General features: G+C 44.7%; 2 protein-coding genes across 2 annotated transcripts in view; one reads left to right on the forward strand and one right to left on the reverse strand.

Moving 5' to 3' along the window:
• The window catches only part of LOC310702417 (uncharacterized protein), a gene marked incomplete at its 5' end in the record, with an annotated part of 62752 nt that overhangs the window by 35808 nt on the left and 8940 nt on the right, over window positions 1-18004 (reverse strand). The window lies entirely within an intron of this gene.
• HPCAL1 (hippocalcin like 1) overlaps window positions 12770-18004 on the forward strand; it is a 76522-nt gene continuing 71287 nt past the window's right edge. Inside the window, exons 1-2 of the mRNA XM_083495776.1 lie at window positions 12770-13012; window positions 13362-13574. The gene's annotated coding sequence lies outside the window, so the exon portion shown is untranslated. The remainder of the gene's footprint in view (window positions 13013-13361; window positions 13575-18004) is intronic.

An 18004-nucleotide genomic window follows, 5' to 3' on the forward strand; every position in this document is an offset into this window, starting at 1 on the left:
ACCAAACGAAAACAGCTGCAGGAACACTTTTCATTGGAACTGTAGGTGGAAAGGTATGGTAGGCAAGGCCAAATCCATCTTCCAAGACAAGCTTATTTGGTCCCTAGGGACCCTACCATATTGAATCAAAAGAAGAGATTTAAACCTATCCAACATCCCATGAACTACGGTTATATTTAAGGGGGCATGCGCAGTGCAGGAGAGACTGAGCCAGTGCAAACAGGAACAAAGCAGGAAGAGCAATACCCCTGCATTTGCGGGGTAATTTACTGAGTTTTTGAGGAGTTATTTACTGAGGCCAATTCTTACCAGAAAATAGCAACAGCCTGAAAGCACCCAAAGTGGCTGAGTGTGACTTACAAGAAGTGATTGAGAGAATGCGTAGAATGTGGCAGTGGAAAAAAGAATGACCGCAGCTGAGATAATAAGACTGCAGCAATGATGTAAGATGGTGAGAGAACAGCTAAGTGGGTGGTCATGTGTATGACACAAACAGCAGTGGGACTTCTGTGCTATTTTGAGCTTTAGAATTGGGCTGAGGGTGCAGACCTTCCTGGTCAGGGCAAAATGGGGGTGAAAAGTGTGAGCGTTTGCTTTGGCACTAGTGGATTGTTCTCGCTCTCTCCCTCTCTCTGGTATTTGAGCTAGTAAACATTTTTATCCTATTCGCAAGGTTGATGTATAAATGGCTACTTCATGCTTGCGCAGTTATAAAAAAAATGATGCAACCTGAGAATCAGTCAGCCATAACAGGATCTGTGTGAAAACAAGCAAAGGAACTCTTTCTGCCAAATGCTTTGCTTCTTGGAATCTTATCACTTCAGACTGTTTCCCCCCCTTCCTCTTTTCTTTTCTTGTTTTGATAATAAATAGGAAATTAATCTTGCTATCAGGAAAGCAGTTTCAGGCCAAACAGAGCTCAAGTAAAAGTGGACTTCTGCCTGGGCATTATACGTGCCTACAAAGCTCAGAATAACCTGGTCACACTAAATATTAAAGGAGCCAACAATTGCAAATGGAGCAGAGGAACTAGATGCACACTATACATTGAAAGCACATGGCTTCCCTCAAAGAACCCTGGGAACTGTGGTTTATTGACTACAGAGGTACCATTCCAGGCACTCTTAATAAACAGGATTCTTGATGGGGGGGAGGAGCCATGTGCTATCAATGTATGATGTGTACACAGCCACATTCAACTTGAAGACAAAAGTGGTTTGTGGACAGAATGAACATCAGGCCAACTGAACTTGTTTATTTTTATTTTTACAGTTCCTTTGATGAGAAGGGGAAACTGGTCACCCTGTCCCAAAAGTGGCCTTTGCAAAATTAGTTTCAGGTTATGGTCCTAGTGAATTACAGGCAGTCCAACTGTATGCATGCCTACTCAGGAGGAAGCCCCTTTGAGTTCAGTGAGGCTTACGCCTAGGAAAGCACATACAAATGTTGCAGCCTGAAAGATTGCTATCCCATTTTTAGTGACACACCAGTTAAGTGAGCTGGTGGAAGTCATGCAGTAAGTCTTAGCTGGGAAGGCAAATCGGAACAATATCTATTTCATGCCTCATATTTATTTTTCATTTCAAAGATAACACTATTTTCTATGGCGGTTGGTTTTTCTTTTTGCTGTCACTGTGGAATCTTTGCCGAATGCAAGCAAAATTGCATTCTGTGACGATACGCTTACATGGGAGAGATAACCAGAGTCTGTATTCTAGTCAGATACTTTGGTACCATGTTCATTAAATGGATACAAAACAGGTGTCATGAAGCACTTAATATGAAAGAGTAATACAGCTAAGAATTTGGGAGATACCCATCTAGCAACTTTTTATTATTATTCTTTTCTTCTTTCTTGTCAGCCAACACAAACAGAGGGAAATCCATAGACGGTGCATAAAAGGCACCAGGCTATGTGAATATTATTTGATGTTAAATGTGATACCTAGCATCACTCATGACACAATGGGATCTTTCAGCAGGTTTGCATATAAGCTATGAGCTGGCCTGATGTTTTCTAATATTTGTGTGATACACGGTAAGGCAAGTCATCTGTGAATGAAACTGTTGTCTGTTGCCTGCCTGATCCTGTGTGGAAACCAGCTGAAACAGATAACACTGCAACATGTTTCTGAGGTTTTGGCATGCTTTATTTTATTCGGGGTGTCCAGGGTTCCTCGGATTAAGTACCGTATTTTTCGCTCTATAAGACACACTTTTTCCCTCCTAAAAAGTAAAGGGTGTGTGCGTCTTATGCAGCGAATGCAAGCTGCACAGCTATCCCAGAAGCCAGAACAGCAAGAGGGATCGCTGCGTAGCTGGCTTAGCCCCTTCAGGGCAGGGGGAGCCTTCATCCCACTGCCCTGAAGAGGCTTTGTGCGGCTATCCCAGAAGCCAGCGCATCAATCCCTCTTGCTGTTCTGGCTTCTGGGATTCATAATATTTTTTTTCTTGTTTTCCTCCTCCAAAAACTAGGCGCGTCTTATGGTCTGGTGCATCTTATAGAGCGAAAAATGCGGTAATCCATAAACACAGCAATGCAACCAGTTTAGTTTGATTGTGGGTGAAGTGGCTGACCTGGTGTGTACTATTGAGACCTGGGGTTTCTGACCTTCCCAGTTGTACCCACCTGAGTATTCAGTGCAGCAGCAGTCAAGGTCAGAAGGACAGGGAAGGGGCGTAGCAGTGATCCATAAAATTTCCATCGTTCTCACCAGGAGGCCAATCCATCAGGAAGCTGAATTCAAGAGTTTGTACTTGGTGTTGGGAAGCAGGGACAGAACCAAGATCTTGTTGGTGTACTGAGTCAGTTCCTGACTGATCTGGCAGAGGAGGTCTCTGTCATGGTGTTGGAGAGTCCCAGGACTGAATTTGAAGGGATTCTTTATTCTTTTTCTACCTTTCTATTAGGCTGTAAGGTATGCCGTATCTCCAACTATATGAAACTACTATATGAAACTATATGTAACCCTGTGCTGCGCTGTCTCGCCTTGGTGCCAGTCAGTGTGAGTGAACCAGTCATGCTCCCCTAAATCCACCTCTAGGCTGGAGGAAATCAAATTATTTTGCTGATGATGTGACAATGCTTTGTCTGGCTAGTTGATGTCATGGACCAGAAGGTCCACAACTATCAATGAGGGAAAAGAAGATGAAAAATGACAAGATCCAGGGAAGCAAAAGGGCACCGACTGGCATTGGAACAAAGCAAATATTCAGTGCTGTGGATTTCTTCTCATAATTTGTTGGGCTGCATCAAATATGCCACGTTTGAAGTGAAAGTCAAAACGAAAAAAAGATTGGCACAGCCTACAACCAGTAGATATCACACAGCGCTCAGTTCAATTTCCTAATCTCTGTGTACCTTGCACTTCCTCTGCTCCTCTGTGCACCGACCCCTCTCGCTCTCCAGGCTTCAGCGAAAGCCTGCATTCGCCCCATAGGACGCACACACATTTCCCCTTCATATAGAGCGAAAAATACGGTAACAGAAAATTAAAGGAAAAATAAGGCAAGAATGTGTTAAGATAATTATAGGATAGAAAACAGAGTAAGATGGAAAGGAATTGCTGAAACAATTAATAGAAGTGGAATACAAAAAGGGAGGTGTGAGGAGGTCGCTGGAAATAAGTGAATGAAATATAAGACATTGAAAATGTTTGAGGTGTTTTTAAATTGTTTTTGTTGGTTTTTGTTTTGTTAGTTCATGTAGCGTTTTTGTATTGTATTTGTATTGTTTTTTCCTTTTTTTGTTTGTTTGTAGTGTTGTGTTGAAAATGTTGAAAAAGTAATAAATATCATTTTTTTAAAAAAACCATAAGGTTATTATAACAAGAAGCACTTTTAAAAAAAAAGTTACAAGTTAAAATGAGAAAGACCACTGCAAATGCTTCTTCTTCATCCCCTCAGAAAACCCTTGGGGTGACAGTTGGAGGACAGTTGGAGGAGGAGGAGGGAGCTGGAGCTGGACAGCAGCATCTAGCCAGGCTCTTTATTTTCTTCTCCACGCTTCAGGAGCCACACATAGAAATGTTGTAAAAGCTAAGTTGCCCTATAAAGCCCAGCAGCCATTGCCATAAAGCATATAAACAGGTCTCAAAAAATCCCAGGCATTTTGTCACTCAGCTCGTAAAAAACAACAACAACCAATACTTGAAGCTAAGGATGTTTACTCCCCTCCCCTCCATCCACCTCACATTTCTGCACTGGGTTTCTGCTAGTTATGGATTCCTGTTACCACTCCAAGTAGGCATGGCCTCCAGGCCTCCAGAAATAGGAGCAGCCATTTCAGGGAGAAGGGGCCAAAACTGGTATCTTCCCCCTACCGCCCTGGTGGCATCTTTTTATGAAATGATTTAGAAGAGGAAGCTGCCTCCTACGAACATTACTCTGGCAAAGGCACCCTCCAAACCCAAGCCTTGGGACAAAAAACATACGGCTACCCCAGTTTGCCACCTGCAAGCAGAGGCAGCCATTTCAGACGTGCGACTTGACAGAAATAATTTGGAAGGCAGGAGTTCTGAAGTAGTTGAAAACATCCACAGCTAAGCAAATTTAAAAAGTTCTGCTTCTTTGCTTTCTCTAGCAACCTTATACATATCACCTTTGTGCCTTTCTTTCAACCATTCAAAACAGAAGCAATAAGCTTCTGCTGCTCAGCAAAAAGGATTTTCGCTACCCATTTCCTGAGAGCCTCATCGGCACTTTTGATTTCTCTTCTTCTGCTGGGTTACTTTTGGCTTCTACTCTTGGCCAACACTCACCCGCCCCTCATAAAGCAGGGCTGGTCCTCCAGCAGCTTGAAGCTCCTCACCTGATCACCAAGAGCCAGCACAACTCCTTTGCTTATATCATTTGAACATTTGCAGAAGCAGCATCATTCGATCACAAGCAGTGGCTTACATCTCAGCTCCTTGCTGGCCCAGGAAGGCTTTTCTCCAGAAAAGTGCCGAGCCTGTCTGGCACCCGCTCTCAGTAGAAGTGGTCTGAGCTCACTCTAAACCTCTTGTTGGCTGGCTGTGAGTGTGTGTATTTTAGGATTACCAGATGTCCCCGGTTCCCGGGGACAGTCCCTGGATTTGCAAATCTGTCCCTGGACAAATTCCGTCCCTGGAATGTCCCCAGATTTGCAAATCTGTCCCCGGGAAATGTGGCAGCGGCAGCCTCAGCAGCCCAGACCCAGCCTGGTAGCGCAGTTGGCTCTGGCTGGCTTCAGGAGCTGCTCGCTGCTGTGGCGCCTGCCATTTTCCCTTGCCGGAACTTCTGGTGAGGAATAATGGCGGACACCACAGCAGCAAGCAGCTCCTGAAGCCAGCCAGAGCCAACTGTGCTACCAGGCTGACTCTGAGCTGCTGACCGCCGCTGCTGCTGCCACTGCCAAAGGGGAATCGGGGACGTCTGGCGGTACAGATCTCCTCCCCCTGCCTCCTTTGTTTTGACTGAACAGGGGAGGCTCGGGAGTTGCGGGCAGGTGGCTGTTGCCCAGTTTTTAAAAAACTCTGTGCATTTATGTTTCACAGGGTGTGAAAGAAGGCTTTGCACCTTGCTTGGCAGAGAAACCGTGAGCCTTGCACCCCTCCTGTGCAACGGCCGCCTGCCCGTGACTCCTGAGCCTCCCCCGATCTGTCAAAACAAAGGGGGAATTGGGCAGAAGATCGGGGGAGGCTTGGGAGTCATGGGTGAGCGGTGCACCGTTGCGAAAGAAGGGCTTTGCACCTTTATACAATATGCATGTGTGCTTGGGCCCAGGGTCTTTTGCCTCACCATCCCCACTACTGACTCCCTGTTGCTACTCAGCTTAAAAAAAAAAAGGGGTCCCCGGATTCATTGAAAAAAATTTGGTAACCGTAGTGTATCTCTGTGTTTATATATGATTCCAGTGAGGCAGGGCAGTTGCCCTCTGTTGCCCATTCCCCCTGCAGATACTTATGATTTCAGGTTAGCCCAAGTTTATACCTACAAATTGGAGAATGGAGCCCAGCCATGCTATTTTGTTTCCAGACTAGCTTATGAGTGAATTGGAATGGCAACGTCAAGCATTACTCAGCACTGATGGTTTTTATCAGAATGTGTTTGTTGTGTTATCTTACGAAAGCCCTTAGGGATGGGCATACTTTCTATTTTCGATACTGTCACAATTTCTTATCACTGAACTGAAAAGCATTTTTCTTTTTCTTTTTTGTGAGCAACTTTATGGCTTGGTCTTATCATATATTCATACTTCCGCATGACAGTGTCCCCTGGGGCACTTTCACACAAAAGTCGGGACTGAAATGCAACCTATTTTCTTTGTCTAGCTGTGCAAGTCTGTATCTCACGTGTGTCATGCTGGGTGCATGAAAAAATACACAACAGTGGCTATTCTCAGAACTTGGGGAGGAAAATGAGGCAGGCAGACATTCTCAGGAAGGCAACTGTGCACTATAAAGCATTACCACGAACACTGTATTTTCTGACTGACAATCTTTTACGTTGTGGATAATGTGGAGTTAACTAAAAACATTACAGCTTAACATGGATCTGTTAACATTTGGTGAATCCTCACAGAATCTTTGGGAGTTTGTAGAGATGTGGTTCAGGTATGATACGATAATAAGACCCATTGAGACTCTACCGTTAACTAATTCACTATCATGCATATTTAACTTGCCATGAGAAGCAGCTGGTTTTCTGGGGGAGGAGAAATAAACACAACACATCTGCTCCTGTAACCAGATCTTAAACATATTCAATTGTAAGCAAGCCCCATTCATTTCAGTGGAATTTACATCCAAACAACATGCTTGTCTCTGCTTGCAGATGGAAATTTTGAGCTGAAGGGAAATAAAAATGAAAGTCCCATTAGCTGTTTCTCATCTGCTGTCAAACAAATAATTTTTCAGAAATCCCACCTGCCTTTAGCTTAACTGATAAACTACAGCTAGACACCAATTCTTCTTGCACTAAACTAACATTTGCTGTCTGATCAAAAAATCCACATATGCAACTAGCATCCCAAAGACCTATTTATGTACACTCTAAGCCCAGGTTAGCAATCCGGAGCGATCAGGAAGTGCTGAAGAGCCGAACTGAAATGGGCAAAGGTTCAAGTATCAGCATCTGCCAGCAACAAATGTCAGGCATTTTGTTAATTTACACTGAATACTCATCTAGTTCTATTATTTCAGGAAAATATTGTCCTGCAGAAGAAAATGGTGCTTTTAGGACAGACTTCCTTGAGATTTCCCCAAACACCACCGTTAAAGATGAATGCTTTTGACTTCATTGCACTAAAAATGGGCTGATGCTGATTGGCATACATTTCAAATCCCCCAGAGTATCTTCCTTTAAGAATTTTGCATGAGTAATCTGAAAGTAGGGAGAATGATCATTGCAGAATTTGATCAGACGGTAGTAGTGAAGATGTGATTAAAAAGTGGCAACCCCCCCCCCAAAAAAAACCCCATTTCATTCTTTTTGAGGTCAAAACCCAGGTCTTCTGCTAACTGTACATTTGGCAGGAAACCACAATCTACACCAGTTGCCAAATAATGTAGAATACACGTGCTTGAAAATACATGTATGTTTTTACCTATACTGCACATTTCTTAAAAAGCAGCTTGGCTCTCTCATTTAAATGAAGCCTGCCTAGGATGACTGCTGCACTGTAATTATTTTGGTGAATATAGGAGGACCAGTTGGTTCACATGCGTGGAGTCAATGGACCAGCGCACACGAAGAGGTGGCTGGCTCAGTTAAACCATAGTGACTCCTTCAGTTCGCAACTGAATTAGCTGGTCAGTCAAATACAGCGGTACCTCAAGTTACATACACTTCAGGTTACATACGCTTCAGGTTACAGGCTCCGCTAACCCAGAAATAGTACCTCGGGTTAAGAACTTTGCTTCAGGATGAGAACAGAAATCGTGCTCTGGCCACGCGATGGCAGCAGGAGGCCCCACTAGCTAAAGTGGTGCTTCACGTTAAGAACAGTTTCAGGTTAAGAACGTGCCTCCGGAACAAATTAAGTACTTAACCCGAGGTACCACTGTAAAAGGGGCAGGGCGCTTTAGAGATTTGGAATTAGAGGGACTCCCCAAAACATATTATTTCCTGCACTCTATATAGCAATGCTCAAACAGAAACTGGATTATGTGTAACTCTTCTATATCTGTGGTTCATGCCATGTGTCGCCCCATGAACACATGCACTTCCACTTCAGACTTTACAGTGTTTACTATGGAAACGGGTTGACACATGATCAATGCATGCAGCATGTGGGTGTTATGGATCACCATCTATGGATTCAAGAAAAAATCCCTTTTCTATGCACCATCAACTAGCCTGTCTCTCTCTCTCTCTCTCTCTCTCTCTCTCTCTCTCTCTCTCTCTCTCTCTGTGTGTGTGTGTGTCTTTCCCTGTTCTGTAAGAATTCAGAAAAGGACATGGCAGGATCAAACAAGCAAGAAGGAAAAGCGAAAAGACATACATTTTACATTACTAATAACAAGAAGAACAAGCAATAGATCCAAGAGCCTTTAACCGAAAAGCATGCTCTTCTAGTGACTAAATCCAACCTCATTTGTTCATACAAAAAAATTCTATTAATATTACCATTGTTGGGAAACACACGGGCAAACAGCCATTCATGGAGAGGTCCCTGCTGGCTAATCTGTCAGATCTTATCCTGGCTTGCCAACAGCTTCAACTCACAACTCTAGAAGAAATATAACAAGAAGGTATTGGAACAAAACTTAGAGAAGGTGGCCAGTTTCTTTTCTCTGTAGCTACTACAATAAGGTCATATAATGATCTTCCCTTTTAAATACATGACTTTCCTCCGATTTGGTGTATACTTATTTTAAAATAAGCCCTAATGGGGTCAGTGGAGCTTACTCCATAGCATTAGGCTTCATTTCTGGTACAGTATCTCTGTTTTCTACACTTTCAAAAAATAATTCTGATGGTTACACAATAAAGAACCTAGAAATTCATTAAAATCAAACCAGGCTCCATAACCTCCATTTCCCCCCTTCCTCTGCCCTGGCTCTTGATGGTATACAGCCAAATGGTTCTCCTTTTCAAGATTGGTCTTGGCATAATTCCTAGGATCAGCTCTTAGCTATAGCTACTTCTGCCAAATAATCACAATATTAGTACTGAGTGCTCTTGATTATATACAACAGTTTAGATTGCTCTAATTTTAGAAAATGAGGAATAGTGCAGATGTTTGGCTTGTGTAGTTTGAAAATTATTCTCTCCAGTGATTCTTTGATAGTCGCATGTATGCTCCACATGCTAAATTATTTTGCAAGAGGGCATTAAATTGCAAGAAGACATTTTTCAATTAAGGGTTGCATTCAGCTAATTTTTAAGAATTGCATTAACCTTAGTCGTGCCTATTAACTTCGTTGGGTCTACTCTGAGTGCCACTAGTGTAGGATTTGTACAAAAAGTTTTTGCACAAGAAAATTTTCTGAGACTGGGATTATTGGGGTGCATATAAAGAACGGAAAGCAAACATCCCCTTCTCAGAAGTGGTCTTAACAAATGTCAGGTTTTATATAAAATTTGTTTCTGACAGAAGTTTCATTAGATGATTTCATGCCTTATATTTCAAGGTGCACCCGAAGCCCCGCAGACCTGTGCAAAGTCTCCTCAAGTTATCTTTCTGTCCATACAACAGCTATAATAAATTGTAGGTTGTGCTGCCAAAGAGAAGAGCCAGCAATGTGTGCAGGGCGAAGGGGCACAAATCATACCATATTTCTTTCTGAGTGCTGCTTCCTAGATAAGTAGAGAGAGGACTGCTACTGACCTGCCTTACAAGATTATTGCAATTCCAAAGCACAACTGAGGGCTGTGCGGCAAGGAAGTATGCAGGCCTTCACAACAAGCCTGCGTCTATGAGGCTGAGTTAGCTTGTAGACAACCTGTTTATTGAGCATTCATCATCTGCACAAGTTTGTGGGAAGGTTAGACAATATTACCTGTTTAGTGAACATTTATTCTGATTTGTTTGTAGGGGAGCTATATGACGTATCAAGCAATTGTTATCCCACACTTTCCCGCAGTGGCGTAGCGTGGGTTGTCAGCACCCGGGGCAAGGCAAGTAATTTGCGCCCCCTAACCCGTGGATTTGCGCCCCCTAACCCATGGATTTGCGCACCCTAACCCTAACCCCCAGATGTTGCGCCCGGTGCGGCCGCCCCCCCTGCACCCCCCACGCTATGCCACTGCTTTCCCGTCACTTTCCTTACTGCAAAAAGTCTGATTTTGATGGGGGGGGAGTGGGTCTGTTATACAGGCGCACAAAATCCACTTTAATTAAGCAATGTGAATTTGCTAGTAGGTAAAGCTAAAAGGTAAATGACCCTGGACTTTTGAGTCCATTCAAAGGTGACTATGGGGTTGTGTCACTTATCTCGCTTTCAGGCCAAGGGAGCCGGCGTTTGTCCACAGACAGCTTTCCAGGTCGTGTGGCCAGCATGACTAAACCGCTTCTGGTGCAAAGGACACCATGATGGAAACCAGAGCGCACAAAAACACTGTTTACCTTCCTGCTGCAGCGGTACTTATTTATCTACTTGAACTGACATGCTTTCGAACTGCTAGGTTGGCAGAAGCTGAGACAGAGAAATGGGAGCTCACTCTGTTGCCAGGATTTGAACCACAAACCTTCCAATTGGCAAGCCCAAGAGGCTCAGTGGTTTAACCCACAGCACCACCTGTGTCCGCTAGTATGTGAGCGGGAGACAGAGGAAATGTGTCACTGTTAATTCTCCTTGACCTCTCAGCAGCTTTTGATACTATTGCCTGAGGTGTCCTTCTGGTGTCCACCCCTAAAGTTAGGGGTGGTTGGCACTGCTTTGTGGAGGTTCCAGTCCTACCTGGATGGACATTTCCAAAGGGTGATGCTTGGGGGGGGGGTGCTCTGCAGCTTCAATGTCGGGTTCCTCAGGGTGATAAGAGAAATATTTTTGCCTGGTGCCTAAAGATATGCTGGCTCCAGTGACTGAACTAGTCAAGCAGATCTATATCTATATCTGTATCATCTAGATCTATATCATCTAGATCTATATCATCTAGATCTATATATCTATATATTTATCTATACAGTATGGTGATCCTTCAAGTAAACTAGTTCCAAGCTGTTGAGGGCTTTTATATACTAATAGTAACACCTTAAATTTGGTCCTGTAACAAACTGTCAGCTAGTGCAGATCTCTGATTTATGCAGTCAGACAGTCTATTCTTTGATTCAGTGTTCTTAGCATCAAATTGCCAGCCTGCCTGCCCCCATAATTTAATTCAGATTTACCCTTTCCAGGAAAAATACAGTTAGGGGTGCTTCCAGGTAACCTGTTTATTCATTCTGATTTGTTTGCAGGGAGTTTAAATGCTTTGGCTATTTAATTCCTTCTGATTTGTTTGCAGGATAATGTGTAAAAGCAGGTATTACCTCACACTTTCTAGTGCAGTTATAACAAGTCTGATCTGTCGAGAAAGCCAGTTCGTTGCGCGAGACCTCCCAATCAACTACAACTGCAAAACCTGACTCTGCCAGTATATTATCAAATCCCATTCAAAAAGAGTGACAGTCTGGAAGCACCCTAAGTTGAGAAAAAGACCTGTTGCCAACCACCCATTTTCAATATCTGACCAACCCTTTACAATATTAAGCCCCCTTCTGGAAGCCCCATAGGGTATTGCTTAACAACTAGGGAGATCTGAGTTCTGATCCTCAGCTAAACTTAAGAGAGCTTTTGGACAGGAGCTTCATATTTTAAGGAAAGTCTGGATACCACAGGCAAGTGGTTGGCAACAGGTTTTGGGTTTTTTTAATTTATGAGATTTTCCCCAGGGAAATTGTAAATCTAGGGATTAAACTGGGTGGGAAGAAATACTGCTACAGTGGCAAAATAGGTCAGTGCATCTGACTGTTAACCAGAAGGTTGGTGGTTGGATCCCTGTATCGCAGAGTATTGGACTGGAAGGTGAAACACGGTGGAGTGGAGTGGGAAGTAAACATGTAAACCAGGGATGGGGAACAATCCTCATCCACGATATGTGTCATTGCCTGTGGTACCTTCCTCAACCTGGTGCCCTGCAGATGGTGTTAGACTACTACAGCTCCCATTATTCTTGACCTCTGGCCCTGGTAGCTGGATCTGATGCGAGTGGAGCGTTAAAAACATGGAGGGGGGGGAGGAATGACGACAACAGATTTCCCATCCTTATCAGCAACTGAGGGTGTGATGTTGCACGTGAGCTGCAATAGAAAGGCTAACCGCTATTGCAGCACTGCAGAACCGTTTCTGTTTTAATTTGCCTTGCAGAATGTTAACTTGAAACCGCCGTCCTTACACAGAACGGGCACAGCTCAATAAAGAAGCATCATTAATAAGTATTCATGGGTAACAGGGCATGGACTGACATAGACTCATAGAACACTGGAAGGGACCCTAAGGATCATCCAGTCCGACCCCTGCAATGCAGGAGTAAGCGGCTATCCCATAATACGAGACCAAACCTGCAACCTCGGCGCTATCACCACTATGCTGTGCTCTAAGCAACTGAGCTATCCAGCTGGCAACCTTAACGAGCGAGGAAGCTACGGCCGTTTGCGCTGGGACTCCGAGGCAACGCAGCTGCCTCTGCACGGAGTCGAAAGCAGCCGGGCTTCTTCCTGGGCGCGAGCCGAGCTCGCGCTGCCGCCCCTCCGCCCCTGCCCGGCCGCTTCCTTGCACATTTGTTTTCCCACGCGGGCAGCGGCGGCGCACCAACTCCCCTCCGCCCTTCCACTCGAGCGGCGGCAGCGAGTCACTTTTGTTTTTCTCGGGACTTCCTCGCAACTTCCTCCCCGCCGTCGGGCTGGGCAGCGTGGTATCTGCGGGGCGTGGAGGGCGATACCAAGCGCGGCGCAGCAGCGGGAGGCGCCAACTCGCTCCGAGCCCCAGCCCGGCCGCTTGGCAGAGCCGCGCTGCCCCGTCCCTGCAGGCGAGCCCTCCCGCGGCGGAGGAGACACGGAGGGCAGGTGAGGAAAAAGCGACGCGGAGCGGGCGCGCGGGAGCCGAGAGCCGCCTTGCTAAGCCGCTACCCCTCCCGGGCCGCGCGTGGTCCGCCCCCTAATCCAATATGAGCGCGGCTTCTTTTCCCCGTCGGGCGTAAACCAGCGCGGAGGCTGCGAGCGGCTCCCGAGGGCTCGGCGCGCGGTAGTGCTTGGTTGTGCGCGCTATGGGGAAGTGAGCGCTGCTGGGCGCACGGTCCTTTTTACGCGCCTGGTAACTTCTGTCTCTCAGACGCACTTTTCTTTCTCTCTATCTTCCTCCGCTTCCTCCTCCCCTCCCTTCACTTGGGTGGCTCGGCCGCTCGTTTCCTTCCAGGCTGCATCGGCTGCCGCCGCTGCCTCCTCGCCCTTCCCGCTCTCCCTCGCCGACGCCGAGGCGCGGCTGCAGCTGCGAGAGAGCAGAAGCCAGCCAGCGAGCGAAAGGCGGACTCGCCCGTTGCCAGCAACTCCCATCTTCCCGGTCGGTCTCGGGGCCCCACCGCGCCCTGCGAAGAGCGAGGCAGAAGAGCGCGCAGCAGCCGCGAGTCCGGTAAGGGGGCTTTGGAGAGGGCTGGCGGGGTCTTCGTCCTCTCTCGGCTCGGTTGTTTTCTGGACCAGCCTCTCCCTCGCCACGCCAAGGCGACTCTTTGAACCGAGTGGGGAACTTTCCTTGGTTTCGCAGCCATGTCACGGGACTCGAACCGGAGGCATTGCATTTTTGCAGGTATCGCGCAAAAAAAAGAGAGATGCCCAGACTCGTAAGACGAGGCGGGGTTGACCGCTATGGAGCGAGGTGTGTTCTCACAAGCCTCTGGGCCAACTTGAATTAATGTGGCCAGTTCGGGGAGAAAAGAGGTTTACGTACATCCTTCTCAGCCTGCCTTCCAGGATTCCTGGGAGCAGCTTTTATTCCACCCCCACCCCGGTGTGTGCTTGGTTTCAGTTCATTTTGCAACAACGCTGTGGTGTTTTTGGCTGCCGCTTCGTGATTCGTGGTTGTTGAGGCAAACTCCCACATTTCTCTCTTTCCTGAGAGAGAGAGAGAGACTTGGTTCACTAGGGAGACGAACGGCTCTTCCAACTTCGTCCTGCACCCGGGGTGGGGGGGGGGGGACATGTGGCCCTCCCGATGATTTTGGGACTACAACTCCCATCACTCCTGACCGTTGACCGTGCTGGCTGGAGCGAGTTGGAGAGGCATATAGGTTCCCCACCCCTTGTAGACGCCAGTATTTGGAGGCACTTTCTCTACCCCACCCCCTGCTTTCTGAAAGGCGACAGTCCTTTGCTTTGGGCTGTAGGAAATAGAAATGTGTGGTCTTTTTGTGACTGTGAGCATGCAAGCTGTCCCATGCCGCAAAAGAATACTAGCATTAAAGTTATTCAGTACCCACAAGGCTTGTGTTAAGGGTAGTTAATATTTGACTGGTCAATGTACAAATGCATAAATATTAAGCTGCTACTAACTTCAAAACAAAGACTCCTAGCTGCTGTTTTCCAAACTGTCTTGTCAAAACCTCTTGTTCCCCCCTTCCTCTTAAAACACTGATCTGACTTCTTCCAGATGTGATAAGAGAGACAGTTATAAATCTAGGGTTTGCGAAGGAAATTTCAATGAACCCTTGTAAACTGTTTCTGGTTGAATTGGCTAGATAGTTTATGGAGACAACATACTTGAGCTTCTGAAAAGATCTTTGACATTTGGAGTTTCTTAGGGAATGACGTGTAAAATAATCCACTTGTCCTTTTCAAACAACTTTCCATACAAACAGATTTAACGACAGAATAAGCAGCAAAATGTAACCTGTCAGCATCTGAAATAACACTCTCCTCGTGAGTTCGCATAACAGCTAGATGACTTTGCATCTCTCTTGAGGATATATCTCTAGCTTAAACCCATCTGCTTCTTATAAGTAGCACTAATTTCAGTGGAAACTATTTGAATATATCCGTACTTAGGATCATAGCCATCAAGACTTGTTTGTTTGTTTTAAATGATTTCTATGCAGCTTTTTACTTACACACACAAAAAAGTGCCACGGTGCTTCACATCATTAAAAAAAGAGAAAACAATCCATCAGTAATTGAGTAATTTTACTTAGTATTAAGTCCTGCTCAGATCAGTGGAGCCTGCTGGCAAGTCTGTGTTTATAGCATTGTTATCCATAATATGTGTTCATGAAATATTGGCAGCAGCAACAGAAAAGCTTCCAATGGGCATGTCAGGCAGTGCAAATGCTTCTTGCAATGAAAGGGCAGCTCACTAGTCCAGTCCTTACATTAGCAACACATTCTGCAAGTTAAGGCGCCATCTTGAGCTCAAACCTTCCAGTGTTTGAAATTAAGCTATAGTGTTGGGAGCACAGGGAATGTTCTGTAAACCATTATTGTGATAAAGCTTGCCTTGCATGGGTTCTTGCCAATGTCCCGTCAGTGCTTCCTGCTGCCACTAAAAAAGAAAAGCCGTGACAACAGTTAATCTGCTATGACATTGAAGTGCCCTGCCTACTGGTCTTTGAGAACTGCTTTCTGGCTTGTATGACTGACCCATGCCTGTTGCACACACACATATATATGTGCTTTTGCAAGCTCCAGACTGTCTGGGTGCAAGTCAATCCAAAAAAGGTTTAACTGACTGAGTAGTCAACATCCTCCTTTTATCAGGGAAAATCCAACCTAGGCTTGTCCCACCTGCCCCTCAGTTGCCTGGATGTCCCTCCTCATGGGGCCTGTTCCTCATAAATTCTCAGATCTTGGTCTAGTTCCAGTCTTGATGTAGATTGTGAAGTCTTCCGGGGGAAGGGTCCCTGTCACGTGTGAGTTTTGTATAGTATAACTGGCACTAAACAATTCTTTTACAGGAGAGACATGAAGAGGACCCTGAGATTCTCAATTTTAGTGTGTTGATAATTCAGTATGTCAGTTGCCTTTTGCACTTAGTGGTTGTGGTGCTTCTGTTCATATCATACAAGCAAATTTAAGAATGACGGGGTCCTCTTCTCTCAAGGGGTACATGATTCAGTGGAAAGGGAATGTTCCAGAGAAGTAGACCTGAGCTATAAGAAAGAAATTAGTTTGCGTCACATTTCTTTTCTGGCGGAAGCAGAAATGCTAGTTAGAAGTATTTGACTCCTATTAATGTGATGCTGATGAGCATTTCCAGTACTTTGAAAACTGTTTTTAACTGCAAGAAAGTAACCATTTGAGTTTAATGTGACAGAAGATATCAGAGCATTGCTTATGGATTTGCAATTTACTTGCTGAAATAAGATAATTTATCCCAAAGCAAAGTCAGTTAAAGGAGAAAATAGTTTAGCGTCAGTTCTTTCCAGCAAGGGAAACACTTGCTGATTATAGCCCAACAAATCTGGAAAGTACCTATTTTGGGAGAGAATCTGTGGTTATATTGCCCATCCTTCCCCACCCCCCACCCCCATTAAATCCTGTTGTAATTTTCTAATTTTGGAATACTCTGAAAAACTCTTTGTGATTGTGCAGTCCTATGCATGTCCACTTAGGAATAAGACCAAATAAGTTCAATGAGGCTTACTCCCAGGTGAATGTAGCCTCAAAGTGCATTTGTAAGCATGTGTGCTCGGGAGCAAGTTGAATTGAATTCAATTTACTCCCAGGTAAGTAGAGTTAGGGTCTGCTTAATGTGTTTTTTTATATCCCTATGATCTTGCTTAATTTTGCAAAGGCTATAAATGAAAGCCTTGCATTCTGCTCTGTTCACTTACTCCCACTGAAACCAGTTTGGGTTTCTGCTGTATAACTGATTATAGAATTCCATCTGAAAACTAGCTTGTGGAAAATATTAATTCCTTAAGAAAGAAGATTTTGAATGTTCTGGGAAGTTGTGATGTATTATGGGTGTTAATTTGTAGTAATTGGAATTGTTTTTCGTTACTGGATTGAAAGATCAATTATTTTGTTGTTATTCGGCAAGCTTTTAAGTTTCTGATATTTAATAATACTTCATCTTGAGTCAAATATATATATACCTTTAGGGCATATGAGGCAATGAGAAGCGAGGGAGCTTAACCCTCAGTAGAGTTAATTTCTGCTGGCAAGATGTCATTTATCTCTTGCTCAAGTTGACCGTATTAGTAAGGTAATGTTGGCTACCCCTGGTGGCTGAGCTATAAATTCTTTACCAATGCAAAAAGGCTTTTGCATGCAGAAACCCATCAATTAAACTTCAATGAGCATTGCATGTTTTAAGTTAATTCTGGATTTTTCGGTATTCTGCCTGTTTGTAATCGAACAAATGTGCAAGACAACAAATGATCTTCACTCTAGCAGCTTATTGCTAATTGCAAATCTCTGTTGGCATATTGATTTTACATGTGCTTGCTTGCTTTGATTGATGTAGTCCAAAGTCTTCCTCTAGTTGTCATCTTCCATACTACAGAGAAAAAGCGAAAGAAAAAATTGTGAAAGAATATTAATGGGGGTGGAATGCTTTCCTCCCCTCCTTCCAAGAGTAAAGAAAAAAGCAAACTCTAAAAAGTAACGGGAGGGAGAACTATTGATTGATTGCTACACATGGGACATGGAACCTTCAGGTGCCTACTAATTTTGGCTGAACGTGCTTCTTTGTGATCTCTGAATTCATTAGTGCTGCGGCATTCATGTCTGAAAACTAGGTAGCTTTTTTCATAGGGGAAGTGCATTAATTCCCCCAGAGTGCACTATCTAGGGCAGGTAGTTCCAGCTAAAATATTACGTATTACTCATAATTGGAATAATGAGGCCTATCAGTCTTACAGGAAGCCAAACTGCCTACCAAAACGTGGGATAGCTCAGTCGGTAGAGCAGAAGACTCTTAATCTCAGGGTCTTGTGTCCAAGCCCCACGTTGGGCAAAAGATTCCTGCATCACAGGGGGTTGGGCTGCTAGATGGCCCTTGTGGCCCCTTCCAACTCTACAATTCTGTGATCTCTGATGTCTAACAAACAGAATACTTTGTTGTCTAGA

Source organism: Podarcis liolepis, assembly GCF_965112155.1.
Source record: "Podarcis liolepis genome assembly, chromosome: 3".
Classification (NCBI taxonomy): Eukaryota; Metazoa; Chordata; class Lepidosauria; order Squamata; family Lacertidae; genus Podarcis; species Podarcis liolepis.